The sequence below is a fragment of the Agelaius phoeniceus genome, chromosome 1, assembly GCF_051311805.1.
Source record: "Agelaius phoeniceus isolate bAgePho1 chromosome 1, bAgePho1.hap1, whole genome shotgun sequence".
In the NCBI taxonomy this organism is placed as follows: domain Eukaryota; kingdom Metazoa; phylum Chordata; class Aves; order Passeriformes; family Icteridae; genus Agelaius; species Agelaius phoeniceus.
In genome coordinates, this window is record NC_135265.1 from 113871441 (window position 1) to 113894388 (window position 22948).

At 35.2% G+C, this 22948-nt stretch overlaps 1 protein-coding gene across 7 annotated transcripts in view; it reads right to left on the bottom strand.

Annotated features, from left to right (window-relative positions):
* Positions 1-22948, bottom strand: part of ST18 (ST18 C2H2C-type zinc finger transcription factor) — a 168931-nt gene that overhangs the window by 91689 nt on the left and 54294 nt on the right. For 3 of the 7 annotated variants that reach the window (XM_054633878.2, XM_077185519.1, XM_077185503.1), the window contains exon 1: positions 8983-9182. The exons of 2 other annotated variants lie outside the window; for them this stretch is intronic. The gene's annotated coding sequence lies outside the window, so the exon portion shown is untranslated. Of the gene's footprint in view, positions 1-4034; positions 4160-8982; positions 9183-22948 lie in introns of those variants that run through there. 2 more of the 7 variants (XM_077185528.1, XM_077185513.1) reach the window with 1 other exon arrangement.

Below are 22948 nucleotides of genomic sequence, written 5' to 3' on the forward strand. Positions count from 1 at the left end.
GTGTGTGTGGTTTGGTTTTTTTTATTTTTTTCAATTAGAGAAAATATTTTTTTCAATCAGAGAGAAGACAACATTTTAATAGGAAAAAAAATCACTACTCTGGTTTTCTATGGCCGCCGACTTTACTTTCAAACTTACTTTTGTAACAGGCTCATGTATGTTAGATTGTGTCAAACCTCTGCCTTAAGGAGGAGAAAATCACACAGTAGAAAAAATTAAACGAAACAAAACAAAGCCCTAAGCCAAATTTATTTCTGGACTGCCCCATAAAAATTCTATTTGAAGACATGATATGCACATTCCTTAATTCTTCTAATATAATAAGGATGAAAAAATTTGAGAGCAATAAGTACATTTTCAAAAAAGTCCCTATTTGGCACACGGTAGCTGTCTACCTACAGTATTTTAACAATTATTTTATTCAAATATTTAAAGGAGAGCTTTAATTTCAGGAAGTTATATATGTTCGTCTTTTTAGCTCCCCATGTATCTCTGATGCGAAGAGTGCAAAACAATATTTTGATGCTCATTAAAAAGTGGATTTTTACTTCAGAAATGACAGCGCCATTACTCTGTACCATGTAAATCCTTCTTAACATAAGGATTATTGACCTGATAGTCCATAACAGTGCCTTTGGAGCCATTACTACTTTTCTGTGCCAATCCAGATGCTGTACATGTGCTTCAACTTGGGGGCAGGAGGGGCAGCGAAAGTGTCAAAATTTCTCTTGAGATTTAGAGAACTGACCTAGTGACTCCACTGCTGGAAAAAGAAGACCACTGTTTAGAAGAAATTGGGATCTCCGGTCCTCATTTGAACCAACGTTTTGGAAGAGTTCTAAAGCATATTTTTAAATTTAAAGCCCAACAGAGCAGAGTTCAGATACAAGTCTTTAAATGAAAATCTAGCTCTTTTTCACCAAAGATCCTTAATGAAGGGAAAAGTTCAAATATGAAACCAAACCTGAAATATGTGCTAGCAAATGTTATTTGAATCTCTTAAGCAAATCAATAAAACCCTCATCTTCAAAATGCTTTCACACCTGCTTTACTGTATTAAAGTGAGCCATGGACCTCACCTCAGTGGAATCACTCACGTGTATGAATGTTTTCATCAGTGTTCACCTACCCAAGAAGGCAAACCCTTTTTCATTCTAAGATAACTTTTGCTGTTGGGTTATCACCCTTTCTTGAATCAAAAATCTGTTATTTAGAAAGGCAAGATTGGCTAGTATCATTAAAAGTCTTCCATAAACTTAAAAGAGAGAAATTCTCCTCTTCTCCAAAGAAATTTGATGTAAGTACTAAAAAAATTTAAGGGGAAATTTTTTTTTTTATTATTAATTAAACAACGTCTGTAATACTTCAAGATAATTAAAATCCAGAAACACTGACTTTGCTTATGTAGTTTTCAACAATGCACAACTATGCGCACAATAACTATAAAGTGACCCGATCCCAGGTATTTATGTATGCTTCCAAAATCAATCAGTTCAGTAAAAAACTTTGGTCTAGACTCTATATATATATTTATGGATATAGTGGAATATAAAGTTTATTCTGTGGGCTATCTTCTATATTTTATTTTGGAGCGACAACATCAGGCCTTTATGAGGAGATACTTGCTTGTCAGTAATATCAGATATTTTGGGATTACTGGCTTGAAAAACTTTAAACATGCAAAAAAACTGAATTAGAATTGTTCAAATCAACTGCATAATACCATAAAGTTTTTCAGATCCACATGCACAGCTCATACTCTGGAACTGCACACTAAGATAAAGGTAGAGGCCTCATACTGGATTATAAAGTCCAAAAAGTCGAGTGAAAAGTGGTTTCTAAAAATCTGGAGTGTTTCATAGTTTTATCAGAGAGATCAGATGAATGACATTAATAATCACAAATCAAGTTTTCTTTGTCTTTTCTCTTAGGTATAGTAAAGAAATGACAAAGATGAGGAAAAAAATGAAGCTGTGAAAAACTACTGAAACTTACTGAGGCTCAACCTGTCGGATTACAGAGTGAAATTGTCTGATTACAGCAGCATGATTTCTGTAATGCTGCTGCATGTGCATTACCCCCATGAAACCATTCTTTGCTTTTAACAGTATAAATAGCTGAACTTATTAATGAGGTGAATGCTGAAATATCAAATACTCTTTACTCTTGTTGGTGTAGGTATGTAAAAAGGATACACGACTGTGTCACAGGGATATGCTAAATTTTAAAAGCAGTGGGGATGCACTTGAACATCAAACATCTTGGAATATTTTCTGTTAAAATAAACTGAAACTTAATATCAGTTAGCATATTTTAAAGCAAAACTGCTGCAAGACTGAAGCTTGCTAAATCTCTGTTGATCTAGGTTTGAATTATAGGACTTAGAAATCTTGCTTTCTGATGCCTGAATATCTCATATTTGCTAAGGTAACACAGGGAAAGCATTGCTGAGATGTACACAACTTTTAAAAATATGGAAAATAAAATGGAATACACAAATTTACTTCAGTTTGGTTACTTTCTCATTATATTTTCTAAGCTGGAATTACTGGGAAACACAAAAGCAGATATAACTGCAGATATACCTAATATATAGGTGAATACAGTTTTTTGCATATATGAACTTTTTTAATAAGTATGCTCACATGTATTTGTATATATTCATATGCTCATTCCCCTTTGCAAGGAATCATCAAATGTTTCTGTTAGAATCTCACATCTTATCTTAGTGTCTGTAAGCTGTGGTGATAATTCTATTGCCCATGCAGTAAAAAGGATGTTCCTGGGTAAGCGACATATCATAACGAACTGACTTCTGTGACCTGTGAAGAGTTTTAATTAAGTGAGCAGGTTATCCTGATATGTCTTAATACACATATATTGACAAGCTTTTATCCTAAATTAAATAAGTCCCCCAAAGCAAAGCAAAGCAAAACAAATTAAAAAAAAACAAAACAAAACAAAACCAAAACAAACAAAACAAAGAACTAAACCCCAAAAACCCAACAAAAGATCAATTGTAACGCAGACTGATATCTAAACGCCACTTCTTTAACTGTCTGTATTTGATAAACACTTCTTAAAACATATGGTTTGCAGTGGTTTTGCAGGGAAGAGAGAAGCATTACTTAATGCACACAGGCATCTTGCAATAAGATCATGTTGTTTTGAAGCTAACATCCCCTGAGCCTCCAAAGTGCAAAGCAGACAGAAACATTTTAGTAATGCAAACAAGACTTTCCGGCAACTTCCTGTTGCCATTTTTCAGCAAAATAAAGGGTCCTGAGGTACTACAGTGAAACACTACTAGAAAAGATTTTATCATTGGTTACACAGGCAGGCACCTGCTATTATAAGATATCAGCTGAATATTTTGTTGCTGTGCAAGGAAAAGAAGTAATGACTGTGCAACTGTTAAACAGTAATCTTCAGCTCGAATTTCAGCTCATGTAAAAATCAACACAGAGAAAGACATCATGTAAATATCTTTTCTAAAAATCCTAAAATTATAAAATAGTAGCAACTTCATTTATATATGCATACTTGTAAAAACTGTACCAGGGATTTAGGGGCGTAAGTAGCTGTCTAGTGGATTGAAATTGCATTCATATATATATAACACAATTTCAGCAGATTTTTACAGAGAAGTAAAAAGAAACTTTCTGTCTGTAAAGTTCATCAGATGTAATGTACATCTGAGGCAATGATTACTGTGTGGCAGTTCCTACAAGTAATATTTAATTCATTAGACTATAATTGAAATATCCAGTTCACAAAACATACTGTTTCACGTTACTTTCGGAATTCCAGAAACTTTTGTAAGCTGACAAATCAGACAGAAAGAAAAGGAAACAAACAAGAAACAAACCCAACCATGATTCCAGAGACATTTTTTCTCCCCTTCATGAAGTGACAGGGGGGGAAAAAAATCCCTTCATTATGACCTACTTGTCTAGAAACGGACTTTCAACCCCATGGTTAGGCTAAGATTTGCTCTACTTTCTCCCTAGGGCATAATTGTCAGACTGACTTACCGTGTGCCTTTTAGCCTTTGTTCTGCCTCTCACGCTGACATCAGGGAAGCAGTGATGTAGAATAAAGCAGGGGTGGGCTAGGTTAGTCCACTGTTTGTGTCGTTGTGTGGTGTGCAGGGACACTCTGTGATACTCTAGTGAGCTGCTAAGCTTTTTTTGTAGGCTTTGTGTCATTTACTTAACGACCAATCTCATTAGCTGCCAGGGTACAATGGGCTGATGCATTTTCTATGTACATACTCTACACAGTGACCCTCAAGGTTGCCGAAGGTCTATTTAATCAGTCAAAATGCTGAATATATTTGCAGTAAATCACAAAAAAAAAAAAAAAAAACGGGACCACAGAGGTATCTCATGAGTGTTTACTCTTTCCTGGGAGTTATTTGCAGGTAATAAACTGATAGGAGTTGTAGGCAAAAGCAAGGGCAAAGAAGGGAAAAGGGCACTCACTGGGTTTGCATTGGTCACCTTTAATTTAGGGAACCTTGGGGGCCCTGCATATCGCTGTGTCTCTGCTTGTTAATTTCTCCATGCAGTTCATGCTTCAGTGTAATCATGTTATCACAATTAAACCCCTTTAAATAAGAAGAGCAGCACTAACAAAAAACCCCAGCCTTTCGCACATTGGGGAGGGGATATGTTTGTGTGTGTGTGTGTGTGTGTGATATTTATTTATTAACTTCCTTACTACAGGCAACCTCAGGGCTGGCATCTTTGCATTTCTAACCTCTCGTCAGTTACAAGGTAAAACCCTTTTAACTCTTATGAAAAATGAAATGCTGAAAAGCCCCATGAATCACGACAGCTGTCCATAAGTAACAGGGAGAGTTCTATTGTCCAACTTGTCCCTGGATAAAATGAATACTTTACAGCAGAGGCTGTTCAGCTTGGCTAAAGAGTATGGGGAGAAGGGGAGGAGGTCACTGGAGATTTCGCACACTAATTTAATCTGGGAAAAGGACAGGCACTGCATCTCACTTGAACAGACTGGCGGCAATCTGGGCTCCCACAGAACTATCTCCTTTTGCCTGTGCTCTATTTATTCCTTATCTCTGTTTACCAACCGCTAGGTCCCTTTCATTCACACCACGAGGCCGTTCTCCTACTATCAGTCAGCAGCTGACACTGTGGAAGAGCCTCAAAGGCAAAAAAAAAGGGATCAAAACTAAACCAAAGCTGTATAAACAAAGCAACAGTAGAAGTAAATGCATAAATCCTAATTCTTAACCCAACCCACAGGGTGCGAACAGAACCTTTATAGTAAATCCAACAAACCCACCACAGTGAGCTATGGGCTACAGAGGAAATGGGAAAAGCCAAATATCATTCATGAAATCACCATCTCAAGCAGAAACATTGAAAATAGGCATTGGAAGATATTTAGCTGGTTTCAGGATAACAGGTTCATCAGCTCTCTGTATTCCTCAGCATGTAATGAGGCACAGGTTCACCTGTGTGCCTGGTAAAAGATGAACAAGCGATTTTTCCACTTGAGCATCTTACTGTTTGAAAGACTTAACTAACTTGGCACTCACTGCTTGAGATTTAGATTAAATTAGAGGCAACCACTTTAAAAAAAATCTTTATCTGGGGATTGTGGTAATTTGGAAAACTTTATAGCTAGAACTTGAATGTTAATTTATTATTTAAGCATTTGTCCAATTAATTTCTCAGTCGTTAACTTAAATTTTTAACTCATATTCAACGTTTGTAGCATGAGTGAAACTCAAACAGGTGAAGACAAGAAAAAAAAGATTAAGCTTGTGACTCTAATAGAAAACTTGTGACTATAACAGGAGAGTAAAGTAATAAACTCTGCATTTAATGTTGAGGGTTTGGATTATTATAGTGATTTAACCATGCATAAGTATATTTTCTAATTTCAGTGATCCCTTATTTTGGATTCTTAAATTGACTTAATAAGAGACAATCTGCAAATATCCATAGAAAGACACAAATATTGTTTCACTGAAACAACCTAACTTTTAAAAAATACAAAATCTGTAACTCTTAAAGTAGGGATGTTCCTTCTGGAAGAGGAGAGAGTTGAGAACTATTCTCAACTTTTTAAGACGTAAAAATGCCCATTAACTGTTAACAGTCAATATACTGTCAACTGACTGATCAAGATAATTATAACAATTACAAAGAAAATCTTTCTCACTATCAAAGATGATCAACTGGACCTAATTTCAGTTTTGATTTTCACCTATGTGCATTATGAGCAATGAACTCTTTACTATTTGGATCCTTTTTTCCAAATGAATTAATGAATTAAATTTATCCTTTCACCAGCTGCTAGGCAGCAGATGGAACCATTTCTGAAGCCTTGTTGAATTCAATCCATAAAACTCATTTCCTAGGATTAGCAGTCCAAAGTTTCTTTTAATGTTTATATACCGCTTGGGATTTTGAATTTCATGATGTTAAACTTTCAATTTAACTATTTTTTTTTCATTTCATATCAAACAAATATGATCGTTTGGATTTCTATAGCTTTATAACCACACATTTCAGGTCACATAAGGACAAGAATTCATTTCAAAAGCAATCAAGTAATGCAAGATTGGGATCTGCATGGTTTGGTTTTTTTTTTTCCTTTGTTTTGTTTACATTACAGCACTACCATAGAAACCATTTGTGTTGTACTCATAGATTAATTTAGACTGGTAAAGTTTATTGTCTGCAACTTTGACAAAAAACTTTGCATAAAAATTTAATCTTACTAAGCAATTTTTGAAAGTTACTGTGATGTGAGGGTGTATTTGCTATTCACAGAAAGATGACATGCTCCTGAGTTAAGTTTTTCATGTGCATCTTTTTTATAGTTGACTTCATTGTAAGGTGGGTGTTTTTTTTCTATTTCTGAGGGGGAAAATAAAAAGTAACAAACGATGGCAGTTTTGTAAACACTTCAGTAAAGATGTTTTTCGGTGCAGTAACAGGAAATACTAGTCAGCTGCAGTACCCTGGACAGCTCCTCTTCTTTCGTTTTCAGTTTTCTCACCTCTGCTAAACACCTCTGTCACGAGAATCAGAGATCAGGGGGCTTGAACTGCAATTTCATTCACAAAGATCGCTATTCATAGATCTCTGAAAAAATTAAGTTATAATTAAGCCAGAATTTCTATTAGAAACCTACAAGAGAAAAAGCAAAACAAAAAAGGCACACTCTCCCGCTCAGCTTTCAAAGACATATTATATTAAAAGTCTTAAGAATAAAGCATCATGATGTCAAAGTCTTCCTGTTATTCAACAAAGTAAATAAAACTTAAAAAAAAAAGTGATCCCTTGTTGTATATAACAGTGATTTCCGCTAATTTGGCACAAGAAATCTATACTAATCTAAAAATGCAGTAAGCCAAGAAGGCCATATAATAATAATTGCCATTGAGTAATTGAATATTTAGAAGGAGAAGGAAAAAAAAGGAAGACTGGTAATCTTAGCCTGCAGGCATGAAAGTACTATAACACAAAGATGATATTTACAACTAACAATAAAATGCTCCAAACTGGGAAGTTAAGAGGCAAAGCCTATTTTTAGAAATTCCTGATTCCAAATCTGTATTATTAGTTAGTCACCTTAGAGCAGAAATATATTATTGTCTCAGAGAAAGCTTTCATCACAAATGCTGTAATTTTCCTTAAGAATTACAAAACCACTGCACAGCCAAACCAAAGAAGACACATCCATGCAATTAACTTAACTAATTTAATTGACAAAAGAGGTAGTAAATGGTCGTTTTGAATCCCACAAAGATCCTTAACGAACAAAGTTCACCCCATACAGTTTTACAGTTTAGGGATAAAACCTGGGATTTGTGCTTTTATAATCTCTTAAATGAAAAATTCACAGCACCTTGCACAAGATTGTCTTGCTATTTACATATGAAGGAAGACAAACATCTGAACTAAGTGCTTTGTTAAAGACAAAAGAAAGTCAGAGAGAGAGAGAGCTATTGCTGATCAGAGTGTTAAACAGACTTTCTCTAGCATCAAATGCTATTTCATAAAAATTATCCTCCTGCAAAACGTGGTCCCAGAAGGTCCATTTCATTCTTCAACCTTGCCTGATATTACTGTCATTTAACTTTCTAAAGATTTTCCTGACACATACATTCATTCTGAAGTACAGTACTCGCTTTTTTAATCAGAAGCTCTCAATTCACTCCCTGAATCCCAAATAATTTAAAGGACAGAAATGCCATGCTTTGAAAGATTCTTTTCCCTTTGAGTAAAGTTAATAAGCATATTGATCAACAATTTTCATTTCAAAAGCATTACACATGATTTTAAAGGGTTCTAAAGCATCCTGAGAAAGCTTTCTGGTCTGTAATACAGAACTGCAAATGAACTTGCATCTATCGAACAGTTCCTACAAATACACTGGTCCCACTCTCCCTCTCCCATCTCATTTTTTAATCTCTTTTTTAAAAAGCCAGTATTTAAGTTCAGTAACTTTTCAAAATGAGAGAAAAAGAGTCCTTGTGATCATTTCCTCAAATCAAATAGCTAGAGCTGCAAATTTGCACAATTGTAAAATGTATATGAACAAAGGCTTTACTGAGGCAGTATAAATGCAATTACACCATGACATTTTATTCAGAAAGCTGTCTCAAAGCAGTTACAAGTAGCTATTTTTTAATTGAGGCCCAAAATAGCATTTAAGATAATGACCAAGCATACATTGTGGAAGAAACAGCATTAGTGACATTAAAAAAAAAAAAAACAGAAAAGTTTGCAGAGAGCATTTTAAACATTAATTAAAACCCCTCAAACTTCTTAACACAAATCTCTCAAGATTTTAACATCAATAAATGGACAGGATTTTTTGCTTTTTTGCAAGCTTAGAGCACAAATAAACAAAAAAAAAAGACAGAAAGTTACTAACAGCACAAGTTGCTTAAACATCAATGGGTTCATAGTGTGAAAAAGTTGTTAAACTTACTTTATTTTTGTTTCCAAAACTTATATGTTTCTCCTCCCTTGTGTGCTGAACTGTGCACTAAAGCTGTGTCTTTGAAAGGTAGTTCCCATGATATGACATCCAGCGCCTTTGACTGCCTAGAGATAAGCACCTGCGTTTGTGTCCCCTCTTTACGTCACACCTCCCTATTCAAACCTTCTCAATATGATTCACATTTGCACATCAACAGCCTCATGCGCATACACAGATTTTTTTCGGCTCTGGGCCCAAAACTTTCACTTTAATTTTCATCACATGATTGCTGTGGCATATGTCCTTCCAAACCTCCCATATATCAGTCATCATGCAAATGAGATGGAATATCACTCCTCTGCAGCAGATGGCCAGGGATGATAACAATGGCTCAACAGAGGAGATTCAATGTCCCTGACTTTATCGCCACGGCAACAACAACCTAAAATATATGTAATGGAAGTGGTGCTTATTAATTTTGCAGGCTCGAGTGTTCTGATTTTGTGAGTGAATGGGCTGAGTTAAAAAGGGGGCTGTGTCCTCCTGCCTCTAGAAGACTATCTATAAAAGCCAGGGACCTGGAAATTATTTTCAGTGACTAAGAAGGCAACAGCCTAGCAATTATTTGAGTAATTAGGTGTAATTCCTCCCTGTAGGCCTTGTACCCTCCTGTGCTTGTTTCACAGAAGCTCGTGAATTAGACAGGCGCAGATACTGAAAAGAAAAGTGCCTCAAGATATAGCAGGAGAGCTTGCAGGAACTAAGCTTCAGTGATATGACACTTGGCCTCCACCAGGCTTGGTAAACACAAGCCCCAAGCCATAAGTAAATAGAGGCCCCACTCCACAAACACAGACCAATTAAAATTACAAAGGCAGCCACACTTCTGGGTGGGGCTGGGGGAAGCTTTATTCTGCCATGGTCTCACTGTGAGTTGCACACATAATGGTCTCTTAGTTCGGAGCACTGAGTACCGTATTCCATTGCTATCTGTCACAATCAAACCCCAGCACAAGGCTCTCTTGGGCTGTGAATTTCTCCCTAGAGATTGATCATGGACTTTTAAGAAAATGTTTCAAAGTGAGTTTTCTGTGTGTTCTATTCTGAATGCAAACCAGGAAGAAGAAGTAAATGTAGCAGTTTGCTATTTGTGATCAAGAGATTAACAGGCAGGAGTACTGAGCTCCATTTTACCCCTGAGCAAGTGAAATCTCCTCAGTGTCTCTTCACCCTGTTCATGCCACAACTTTCACATACTTTAATATTTTGGGTCTGAGAGTAGCCATTTGATTTCTCAGAAATACAGTTCAGCTATATACTGCATATTTAACTAAGAAAATATACTTAAAGAAATATTTTTCTTTTGTCCTATTCCCCAGGAAAGATGTTATAAAAATGGAGAATCCTTTGTCTCCCTCTGCAGTAGGGGGTAGGATGTTTAAGTAAAACTGATAAAACATTCTGGGAAAGGAGTGGCTCCATCACATGCTAGAGATTTAGTGCAGAATTGAATCAAGGAAACTTTCTACCCCTTACATGAGATAATTCCTCCAAACTGGTAAGATTGTTGAAAGTAATTTTCAATGCTTTCCTAGTAGCCTACATACCCTGAGCCTTAAATTTAAAACCAGGGAGGAGACACCACTGAGTGGCATCTGAAGGAAAATTGAGATACCAGAAGCTTTCTTGAAGTGAGTGATAGAAAGCTACAGAGGCAGTGCTGGGACTGTGGATTCTTCTCCAGCTGTGTCAGGGCTCAACACCACCTCAGCACTGCTCACGTTCTCTGTTAGCATTTTCATTTTTTATGGAACCTGTCTTCCAACTAAATAAAACAAGACAGGCATCAGTGTCATAAACTTCTATTGTGCACCAATGTTATAAACTTCAAGAACATTTATTTATTTATTTATTTACCTTACAATTGTACAATTACATTTTCCAAACATAGTGTTGAAGTTAAGTTTTGTTTTCCTGTTTCAGAAAAGCTCAGCTGAAATGAAAACCTGGATTTTAATTTTTTTATGTGTATATTGGCTTTTTGTCTGTTTGTATTTACATGTGTGTGCACATGTGCAATTGGATTCTAGAATTGTATATGTCCGTGTTCTTTACTTCTGTACATTTCATTCTCCACCTTGCTAATTTGAAATAACTCATGAATGAGGCACTGAAGTGAGGTGAAGAGATAGGTTTGGTCCAAGCCTATGCATAACTCTGAAGCTCCTTGTGGTGGAGCAGTAGTTGGACAGAAAGCCAATTCAGAGAGTACTTCAGGAATGATGCTTTCCTGACAGCTTGTGTTATTTATGGGACTGGCCACTGTCTTCTGAACCAGATGGAGCTTTTTTTCTAGTCTTTTTTTTTCACCCTTTTTTTGTGATCTGCTGTGCATGGCCTTAATTGATCATAGGGATTGGCATTTAGGTCACTGTCTTTATTTTCTCCAGGGTCAAGTATAAGCACCTCATTTACCTTAAAGATACAGCTCACTTAGCAGAGATATTCAGATCCTCTTGAACATGGGAGGAACATGCAACTGGGAGGATGAGTAACATTTGTACATACAGATTACTTTTCCCTTTATGATATCTATATAGTTGAAGTGGGAGTGCCATTGATATTGAAAACTACATACTAAAAAGGATTTGAAAAGTGTTTGTTACATTCCACTGAGACACCTAAGTAAGAAAGAAAGAATTTTTGTCATTAAATTAATCTTAATTAAAGTTCAGATTTAACACAACTTTACATTTTGCATGGTTTGCAGTCCCATAAGTAATGGGAAACTGGCAGATTGGATTGTATTTAGCATCCATTTAAAAAAATGTACTTAGGATGTAAGTGCTTAAAACTTAGCAAAACTTTAGGTTGCAACAGTCATACTGTTTTAATCTTCTAAGTGATAGGAGGTTCTAAACTTGCAAGTTTAAGACTAATTAAGACCAATGAGGAAAAGGAAAAAAAGCTAAATTATCCCTCAAACTGCTAGGCAAAAGTGAAATATAATAGAGAGTGATGGCTTGTTGCAGAAACACAAATGAAACAAATGTGCATTGCAATATGCAGTAGTTACTATTCAGACTTGTTGTGATAAGAAATTGTGCATTCATGGTCAGGTACACGAGTTCATAACCTTCAACTGATAAATAAAATACTCCTCAAAAACCGTACATAAAATTATAAATGAATGGTGGTAATACATCAGATAAACCAGACTGACAAAGAAAATTTCCTTGTAGCCTGTACAATAGTTCAGACTGCTATTCAAATACAGGGAAAATTTCAAAAACTGCACAGAACTTTAAATAAGTACCATGAATATTGTACTAAAAAATTCAGTGTTTTCACCTGAATTTAGTTTATCTTCCAGTTATGAAGGAGACATTAATGCAGTGAAAAAAGGTAGAAATAGATGTAGAAATAGATGCACTCTGCAGAAATAGATGTACTCTCTGTATCCCCACATCTTACCAAATAACATTCCAGATCTACTTAAAAGAGAAAAACTTGTTTATACTACCTCCCAAACAAAACAGAGATGTCTAAGAGACATCATGAGACAAAAAAATAGAGAGTGACAATAATCATAAAGAAACTTCAACATAACAAATGTATTTCTACTTCTGTGAACAGCCATTAGCTCAGCAGAATCATAACTAAACACTCTTGAAAGGGAGACATATCAAAGAAATCAGAGAGATTACATGAGACGTATTGAAAAACAAGCAATATGGGAGATGAAGCTTGCTGCTTCACAAAGAGATAAGGGAATGAAATATTCTCTGCTGGTGCCAGTAAATTCATTGCATGCATTGACATCATCAAGCACCAAGTGCAGAGTCATTATAGACAATAACATTGCCAAAGTTGCCAAACCCATGAAGCACCTGGTTGAATAAAAATAATAAATCAACCTGGAGTGAGTTATTTTAGCCAGCTTATGCTAAGGAAAGCTGGCAGATATATACATAGCAGAAAAACTACAAATCATTAAGCATTCAACTTTGAAATGACATTTAGAAAATGCACTAACTGTGTTTGTACAACATATTACTTCAAAGTTTCCATTCAGAGGAACAGAAAGGAGGAAGGAAAAAAGATACCTGAACTAATATTAACAGGGAAAAAATTATCCAGTTAAAATTATATATTGGCTCATAGGAACGTAGAGGTTTTCAATATTTTCTGTGAAATATTCTATTCACCGAAATAACAGAGAGATTTCATCTTCTCTCTAGCCAATTTCTTTCTTAAATGTTTGCTCAACATTGCCCTAGAGAAAGCCAGCAAATTTTGAAGTACTCCTTTCCTGCCAATAAATTATACCGCAGAATGCTGAAAACAGACGTTTCAGGTGAGTTTTCTTGAAGTCTCCTAGTGCAGGCATGCACCCAGTTCTCTTAGGCTTTCTACAAAAATGCTCAAAGGACTGTGGAAAACTTCCAAGCAAAGAATGTAAAAAAGTTTTCTTAATGGGGCTTATTGTTGGGATTGTACCTCACTGAAAGCGAGATTAGAATATTGCTGGTTAGAGTTGCAGTTTTATGAAATTCAGGCAGATCTAAAACCAGGGGGAAAAAATTGTCTTTTTTGCAGTCTTATTTACTTTAATATATAGCCTTAATAAGTAACTGAAAACAGTTATTTAATATTCACTGAAAATTAGGTGTAGGTGATGTCAAGTACGGATTAAGCCTTTCAAAAACTCCCATAATAAGGCTAAATAGTAACAAATTTTCTCAGCTCTTGCTGCTAATTAAAAAAGCTCTCAAACAAATCTTTCTCCTGATCATTGCATTATTAAATGCATAAATAAAAAAACAATAATCATATTGCTATTGTAGTAACTTTCTGTCCTAGATACTATCAGATTTTCATTTGCATTTTAGATAGCTGATCAGCTGGAAAAATTATTTTGAGTCACACTGTTGGATCTTGTAATAAATTAGTAATTTTTAGTCCTGACTCAGAAAGCAAAATTATTATATTTATGTAAACCTTATTTTAGAGAGCTTTTGACATCTAAATTATTGATGTGTTTGGTGCCTATTTTAAGGATTTGTGACTGTATGTGCCATTCGTACCTTTCACACACTGTCATTAATTTTGTAAGAAGTAGGGGTGAGATACCTTTAACTTCTACTGTTAACCTCAAAAAACTTCATCATGAGTATCTGTGGCATCAGACTCTGGGAATATAATTATTTCTACCAGAGCAAATGAGCCCTGAAAATGTTAACGTGAAGCTCACCTAATCTAAATAGTCCTGAGAAGTACAAAGCTCAACACAGTTGTGTAAATATCCTGATCTCAAACAACTGCATCTTACCCTCAGTTCCCTTCACATTTTCCATTATGTGTATTTTATTAAAGCCTACCTATGGCAACTGGGAGCATTCCAATTTCTCTTTGGGAAGCATTCTTTCTCTGATTTGGACTTGTCTGCAGGCAAGCGTGTCTGCTTGCTGTGTTTTTGTTGCTCACATTCCACAGTTTTCCAGATTAGGGAATTCAACAGGTAAACACCCATCTGTCTTGCAGTCTAAGCTCCTGTCCTCATATTTCCCTAGGCTTCCAGCTGTGGTTCTTCAGAATTTTGTAGTTGATCGCCATGCCTCGGGAGAGTGCCAAGGCAACCTTTTCTGCTCCTGTCTCAGCTACATACACAAAAATTCAACACCTATTGCCAGCAATGTCTTACCTGATCCTTGACAGCTGCTTCCTCCAGGGAAATCCTGCACATCATTTTCCTTTCTCCTTTCTGCTTGTGCAAAGAACATCCTTATTCTCCAAAGAAAACCCTAATGACACTGTAGAAACAGTGATCTTAGTGTTCCTGGGGTATAAAAATTCTACACGGTGAACCAAAATTCAAAGGGGTCTCAACATTAATTATCACGATGAAAGGAGCCAGTTGAAAGAAGTATTTTTAAACATATCTTTTGTGGATATAAAGACAGAAAATATTGGCATCCTTTTCCTTCTTTAACTCGCCAGGATTTTGGCACAGGATTTTCCTTCTGCTTCTACATTTTTAGGATCTATTTTATAGATATATCCTACTAAAACCAATCTTCACTAGAACCATCTTCCTAGTTCAGAGAATTCCATTATATTTTTAAAACCTTGTCAGATTGCACTGTTAAAATTTCTAAATTTATATTATTGTTTTTTTTTCTAATAACATTACAATAATGTTGCTGAACTTTGAATAACTTTATTGGAATGTATTCAGAAATTTACACCACAAGACACAAGTAATCTCACAAGGAAATCTTAAACATTGCAAGAAAAGGATCCAAAATCTGTGCATGCAATATTTTGAGTATATGACCACAACTGCATTTAAATTTACATTTTATGCACCTCGTTAGGATTTTAAAATACCATTTTAATGCAATAAACAATTACAACACTTAATATTATAACACAGTGTGTGCAAACTTTGGCTGTCCCAACCACTATAAATAGGCATATGTAAATTAATCTCTGCTTTCAAGTATCTATATACAAATATGTACTTCATATAAACTTATAAATATGTAAATTTTAGGCATAATTTAATTAAACCTTCAGGGCAAAAAATCTTTCTAACACTGAAGAGACAATTTTAATAGAATGGAAATAGTACTATAAACTTTTTCTAAACAGTTTGCATAAAAGTAAAGGAAAGCCATCAGAGGGTTTTTTGTCTTTTCTTTTTCCTCTGTGAATCAATGAGATCTACAAGAATGCCTGGTCTTTAATCATGAAGTATTTAAAAAGCTTAAATCCAGAAAGGGATAACAACCATCTGAAAAAAGGGGGAACTGTGTTTCCATGGACTAGACCTGCTTTCTTTTCTTACACACTTTGTTGAGCAGCCTACATGGCCAGAGGCTATTCTGGACCTAATCCTAGGAAATGAGCCAAGCGTGATAAATAAGGCTGAATGCTGGGAGTGGCTAGTGTAAACCACTGTGTCATTAGTCACTAGCCCTCAGTAAATAAGTATATGTTTTCTTCTGGCATTTCTAAAAGCAGTCTTTCAATTTAAAGCCCAGTCATTCCCTCTGTGTTGGAAATGTCAACCAAGAATATGCAGAGAGCCCCAGAAACTTATCACTTGCTCAAAAACTCCAGGTAGATCAACACATGAATTATGCTCCTCTGTGAGAGATACACCACACTCCCAAACATGACTTGCTTTAGAAAATACTGATCAGATTGCCTTCTCCTATGTCCATACAAGTCACCAGCAAAATATTATTACTGTCAGCAGCAGCAGAAAAATTAGGCCCATCCCTCCTACTAGAGAAAAGCCAATGTTTTTTCTACTAAATTATTTGAAAATAATTTCAACTAATAAGGACAGATATGACAGCAAGTGTAAAAAAACTTCAAAAAAACCTAAAAATTTAAATGTGTTATTTTTTTCCTTACTCGATTAAACTTTTTTACAGTTAAACAATTTGTCCTCAATTAAAAAAAAAAAAAAAGCTTAAAATAAAACCTAATCATCACACTCGTCTACCCCACTAAATAAACAAAAAAATCCTCAGCTATTCTTCTTTGCTTTTGGAGAAAATATGGCAATTTGTATTCCAATTTTTTCAAGCCAAAGTTACAGGGGGCTAAAATAGGGCTTTATAATGGAAGTTGATTGCAACCCTAACCATAGAGGGGCTACTGCCTTTCCATAATAAAGAGCTGCACATTTCCAAGGAGGGGAGGAGAATACTGCTCTGCATGACTTCTTGTAATTTTGCTTCTTTAAATGAAGGTTGTATCTCGGGAACTTTCTTAGTTTTTTCTGAGCATAAAGTTTGATATTTCACTTCATGTGGTTTTAATTCTGATCCTAGCACACTGGCATTTTGCAGTTGATATGTATTAGAAATAGGGAAAATTACGAAGCTTTGCACTTTTTCAGAGCTGCGATCCCAAATTAATTTGGGGTTAATGGTTTTTGGGGTTTTTGTGTTCTTTTTTGGGGAGTGTTTGGGGGTGGCTTGGTTTTGTTTTTATTTGTATGGATCATACGAAAAGGCCATGCAGGCTAAAGCAGAAATTTAAACATATTTGGATTTAGTTTGCTTGCTTTGTATTGTCTTCTTGCTTAATGGAAGAATGATTTTTGGCTGTTTAAATTTCAGTCTGGAATGCATGCTGGCTGTTTTTCTTTTTTCTGGGCATAAAATGGGTGAGACCACAGAGACAGTGTCAGGAATGTAAACTGTGACCATAATAACCAGTTGCCCAGGTATGATATTATTAGACTCAGCTTCTATTGCACAAAGGTTTGACTAGCAGTAAATGTTTTTCAGTCATCTGGATGTTTTATCACCACTAAAGGCTGCTGACAAACAACAAAGAGCAAGTAAAAGAATGCGATTATGCAAATTTAAATTGGGATTGTTTTCAAATAATCATAATTCATATTGGTGTGGGTTTTTTTCAGTGTCTTCAAGGGAATACAGAGGGGATGAGACATGGTGAAATGGACATCCTCGGAGGAAAGATTTATTTGCATATAAATTCAGATATATGGTCTGGTCTCCAAAACTTTGGTGTAGATTTAAGTCCATTCACATCTATTGCTCCATTGCTTCTATCTCTGCAAAAAGCCATGGAGCTAGATTTTGTGTTATGTCTATGATTATTGAACCTAACACTTTTAAATGTTTTCATAACAATGACAGGTGAGAACATCCTTCCAACTTAAAGAGCTTTGCCTGCAGATTAAGGGCCTACCACACTTAATAGCACAACTCTTGGGTAGAAAGGCTCTTGCCTTTTTGGAAACAGCAGGCAAAAAAACTTCACTTGTAAAAAAGGCATAGTTTGGAAACTCTGGAACAGAACTATAATGTACCAGTGAGGGTTGCTAAAAGATTCATGCATTTAAATTCTTTTCTGCAGTATTAAAATCCTAAGTGACTATGGAGGAAATTAGTTTGAAAATTTAATTCTCACACACATTTATTAATTGAAATGATGGAATAAAGGACTGTATTTAAAGACAAAATTCACATTTGACATTTACAAAATGTCTCCTAAAATTACTGCCTAAGTATATAATACATATTTTTTTTGTGTATTCTTTCCCTAGAATACTCTAAAGAGTTGGTTTTAATGTTAAAATTGTCCTTTCCAAATATTAATGAAAACAGCAGTATTGTTTTTCAAAAGTCTTATTCGGAACACAAAAGTGTGGCATTTCACACTTGAAAAGGGTGTTATTGCATTACTAGCAGAGAAAACTGGAACCATGCCTTTTTTAAGTATCCAAGAATATCCAATATCCCTTCCTTTCTGGTTTAAGTACTCTAAGTGCAAAAAAAAAAAAAGAGAATGATCAGGTCTTGAAGAATCAGGAAGACTTTTTTCTTCTTCAAGTCCATGTATGGAATAGACATGTGAATAAACATGGGAAAGGCTAGTCATAAGACACCAAACCATACATGGAAAACATTATAACTTTGTTTTAAAATCAGTTCTAAGTGTTTCAGTAGTTTTTATAACGTATCTAAACCATAATTTTATGTATATATTATAATATCAATGTTTGATTGTGTTTGTACCACACTGAATTCCCATTTTCCCACAGAAAGAGTGATCCACATGATAACAATAAAGATTTAAGTCCCTTAAATAAAAAAATTAAGACAAAGAAAAAAGTTTAAAATACTTTAAAATTTCAAACAAAATACACAAAATAGGCAATTGAAGAAATGTACATTTAGATGATTTTATTAAATATGAAGCTAGTATATCTTCCATGTTGTCAAAAAGAAGTGGCAAATGTAGTACAAGTTTCTTGCTAATTGAAAATCCATGTCTTCATAGTTTAATGTTGCATTGAGAAAATAAATGCAATTCTTGCATTAAGAATACAAATGCTATCCTTTGAGTCAAATTTTTTCCCCTTTTTTTCAAATGATAGTAAGAAGTAGATATTTGAACTGCTGTGACTTTCATCTGTCTTCACTCATCTAGGTTCAGCTCACATATATATTTTAATCTGTTTTAATCTATTTTAAATAAAAATAAATTAAAATACTGGGGTATAAACTCTCTGGACCTCTAACTCCATAGAATACATTGATATTAAATTAAAACTTTGTAAAGCCAGAATAACTACCAGAGTGTGAATGGATCAACCAATATTTTTAATTCAACTTAGTAGATGCCACTGACTAAAAACCAAAATGCAACCACAAATTTGCCACGAATAGAAAAAAAATGAAGCATTTGATTGTTTTCCTAATTAACTTACTAAAGATATGGCTAATTTTACAATATTTTAAAGCATCCATATGCCTTAATTTGCATGCTTCTATATGTCAGTTAAGGAGAGAAATTTTTCTAGGGTAAGCACTGTCAAACACAGAACAAAAATCAAGGAGTCTGTAAGTATAATGCCTTCTTCACAAAAAGTTATCTTAAATCTATGATCAGAGTTAAATATACTACACCCATAAAATACAAATTTAGACCTTTAATGTTTTAAAGGTCTAAAGCAAATTACTCACTTGCTTAATTACTTATTTCTGTTGAAGTTATTTTGTTCTGTTTCTTGAAGGGTGAAATTTACCATAAATAAACAGTACATCCAGGAGTTTAAACATACCAGACTCATTCATACAGAACACTAAACATTCTGTCACCAAGAAAAATTCCTGTCACAGGGGCTTTACACATTTCAGGATGTCTGACAACATTCCTAGGAAAAAATTGCAGTTCGTTGTGAAATGTTGATTAGGAACAGCACACAACTGCTTTGTAATGGCTAGGTTGAGTGTTGTAACAAGTCTGAAATTGTGTTCCAAAAAAAAAAAGTCAAACAAAAAATAGTAATTTCTATTAAAAGAACAAAATAATTATGATTTAATGGACAGTACCAAATCTTAACACTGTATTTCAAAAATCAGCTGGGAGACGCTGCTTGTTAAAGAGAGCAGGTTTAATGTGCTGTGAAACTTATGATTTAGTGATTACTCACCTTTAGCTTCCTACATGAAGCCTTGCAAAGGGCTACCTGACCTTATACAGTATTCACATAGGAATGCTGAGATCCAGCGCAGAAGTGTTACCTAAAAAGCTCAGAATTTATCTTCTTTCATTAACTTTAGACCTTAAACATAGTACAATATTTTTTTTGTGGTTTAAAAGTATATAAGCATCTGTTAGCAGAAGCCCTTTATTTCACATAACAAGAGAATTCTGTTTATAATGTGTCACCAGCTGCTCAGTCAAAATGGGTTCTATTACAACTAATTTAATTTTACATAAGTTGATCTATTTGCATTCTGAGTCTCCAGTTAAATGACTAGGTACTATTTTGTAGACTGATCCCGCTTCAAGCCTCAGTGTATGGACAATGCTTAATCAGTGTGTACATCAGGAAATAAACATAATCAGCAAGTGCACTAATTAAGCCAGGAAAATTTTGCAACATGCATACACTGTATGGATTAACAAGGCAATTCATTAGAAATCTTAATTATGGAATATTATATTTTCCGTACATTTTATTTTATGATGCTTCAGATGAGTTTTCTCTAAATACAGAAACCATCTACACTTCTCAAAGTACACAGTGAGATCCTTTTAACTCAGGCACATCTGTGTAGCCTCTAGTCTGGAAGCCTCTATGGAAAACATGCTTTGTTATCTCCAGCCAGACAACCTGATATGCTCTCTTAAACAAGCGGCTGATAATCAGATGTTAATATGGAGATGATTTAAAAATAAATACAAAATAAAATATATAGATAAAAAATTCATTTGGTGATGTGGAGCCTCTTCTAATCCTTAAGAAGGGTTTTTAACATGTTTATTTCTGAAAAGTCAACAAATCGGCACCTAGAGCTTGAGACACAGCACTCAGGTTTTAATGCAAAAAGCTTCCATTGAACTCAGCATGCTTCACTACACTAAAAGTGTAAACTGGTGGCAAGACTCCAGTCTGAAGCAGAGATGTCAATAATGCCAAACCTGCATGGTGGTAAATATGTGGGCTCCTCTTCTTTGGGTAATAACACTGCTTCCTTCACTCCCTGTCTAACAAAAGTTGCATCCTACAATACAGCTCCACGTAAACTTCTTGATGAAGGAGTTTTTCACGTGGAATAAAGGAGATTGGTCTCATTGGAAGTATAGGGAATCAACCAAGCAGTTTGTATCAGCAGAAGTGGACTTTATGAAAAGCACTTTATCTGTCAGACAGAAGTATTACAACATAGCTGACTTCTGAAGTTGTTCTACACCAATGGAGAAGGACTCGGAATGTTAGCATGGCTTTCTCCTGTGTAGCCAGGAAACAGGCTGTTTCAGAGGGTAAGATAATTGTAACACTTCTAAGCCTTGCATGTACAGCTTGCATTTTGCAGGGAAAAATTATTTTACCATGATTTTAAACTACAGTGAAGTGGCTCCTGCAGCACCTTCTGAAGATGAAAAGGGGCCCTGTTTCCACAGCAAAAGGACACATAACCATGCTTAGCAAATAAGAAATGTTTTACCAGATAGAAAGTTTATGTACAAAAAAAGATAGAAAGTTCATCTGTCAGGTGCTCCACAGCCAGACAGCCCCAAGAACATCTCCTGGAGCCCTGGTACATTTGGCTCATAACTCCAGTGTGCAAGTGGGAGAAACAGAAGGGTTGAAAGTCCCCTAGGACATTATTTTTAAACCTTAGGTTACAATACTATGGAATGAGGTTTCTACATAGGCCCAAAACATGGATCATAGCTCTCTAACATGATGTTAGAGGTATCCTTCTTGTCCTTTTATTAACTCATTCTTTGCTCCATTTCCTTCTATATCTCAAAATCACTCATGGGAAGTGCACATACATTTTCAGCTCTGTAGATGCAATCTGCATAAACTACCAGGAGATTCATTGTTGGGAAATATTCTGATCATCACAAGAATGGCTGAAATGAGGTTATAAATCTTTGCCATTACCACAGCCAAGCTTATTTCTTAGAAAATAGGTGAAGCTAAATTCCAGTGTTAATTTAGTTTAGGTCTGTCTGAAGACCAATATCAAATGGGCACACTTCCATGTTGTCATTTTACCACAGTACAGGACCAATTTTGTTCTTGTTTGTACTCTGTTTTGGATGCAAAATATTGGTTTAAACTGCTAGGGTTTCCTGCCCTTGATGTCTCTCATATTAAGCAGAATACATCAGTTGTAACTTTAACACTAATTTACATTAAGATGAGTGAGGTCTGGGGGCTTTGACTGTAAACTTAAAAACTACTGTCAAATAAGAGTTACACTCTGGTCTGTTGCTAGCAGAAATGCCAAGCAGTGCCCATATTAGGATGGTCCCTTGGCATCTGCATGAGTCATAAACGTGTCTTTTGGCCACTGCTTCATTTATTGCTCATTATGTTTGTTGTGGACTGGTAAAGCAGATATAAATAGAAAAATGCTTACGTAGTATGACGGACAGATTATGTTTAAATATTTTCAATAGTCTATCCAGAACCTGACAAAGTAGCTATTATTGGCATCTGAAAATTCCCATCACATAAAGGATTATTCTTGTATATTTAGGGCATACTTACCACCTTATTTGTGGCAACAGGCATAAAAAAAAACTCAACAAAAAAACCTAGGATCTAATATATTCAGTGAAAGCACTTAGTAGAGATATGAAATATTCATGTGAGGGACACTGGGCTTAACAGCACAATAAAAATGCATTCCCAAAACAGAGGCCAGATCACTTAAATGAGATGGAAAAGGATATGTGACAGCACCAAACCCTTGTCCAGAGTTCTGGCCTAAAGGCAATGAAATAAGTGAATTGACAATCTGGGTAAAGCTTTTGTTGTTGGGAGTAATAATTCACATATTCTTTGCATGAACATGACAAGTGAAAATTACTTTTGCATCCAGTTCTTCATTCTGTCCTAAATCAGCCTATGATACAGCTAAAGTTTTTTAAAAGGACACTGGCCATCATCATAGCT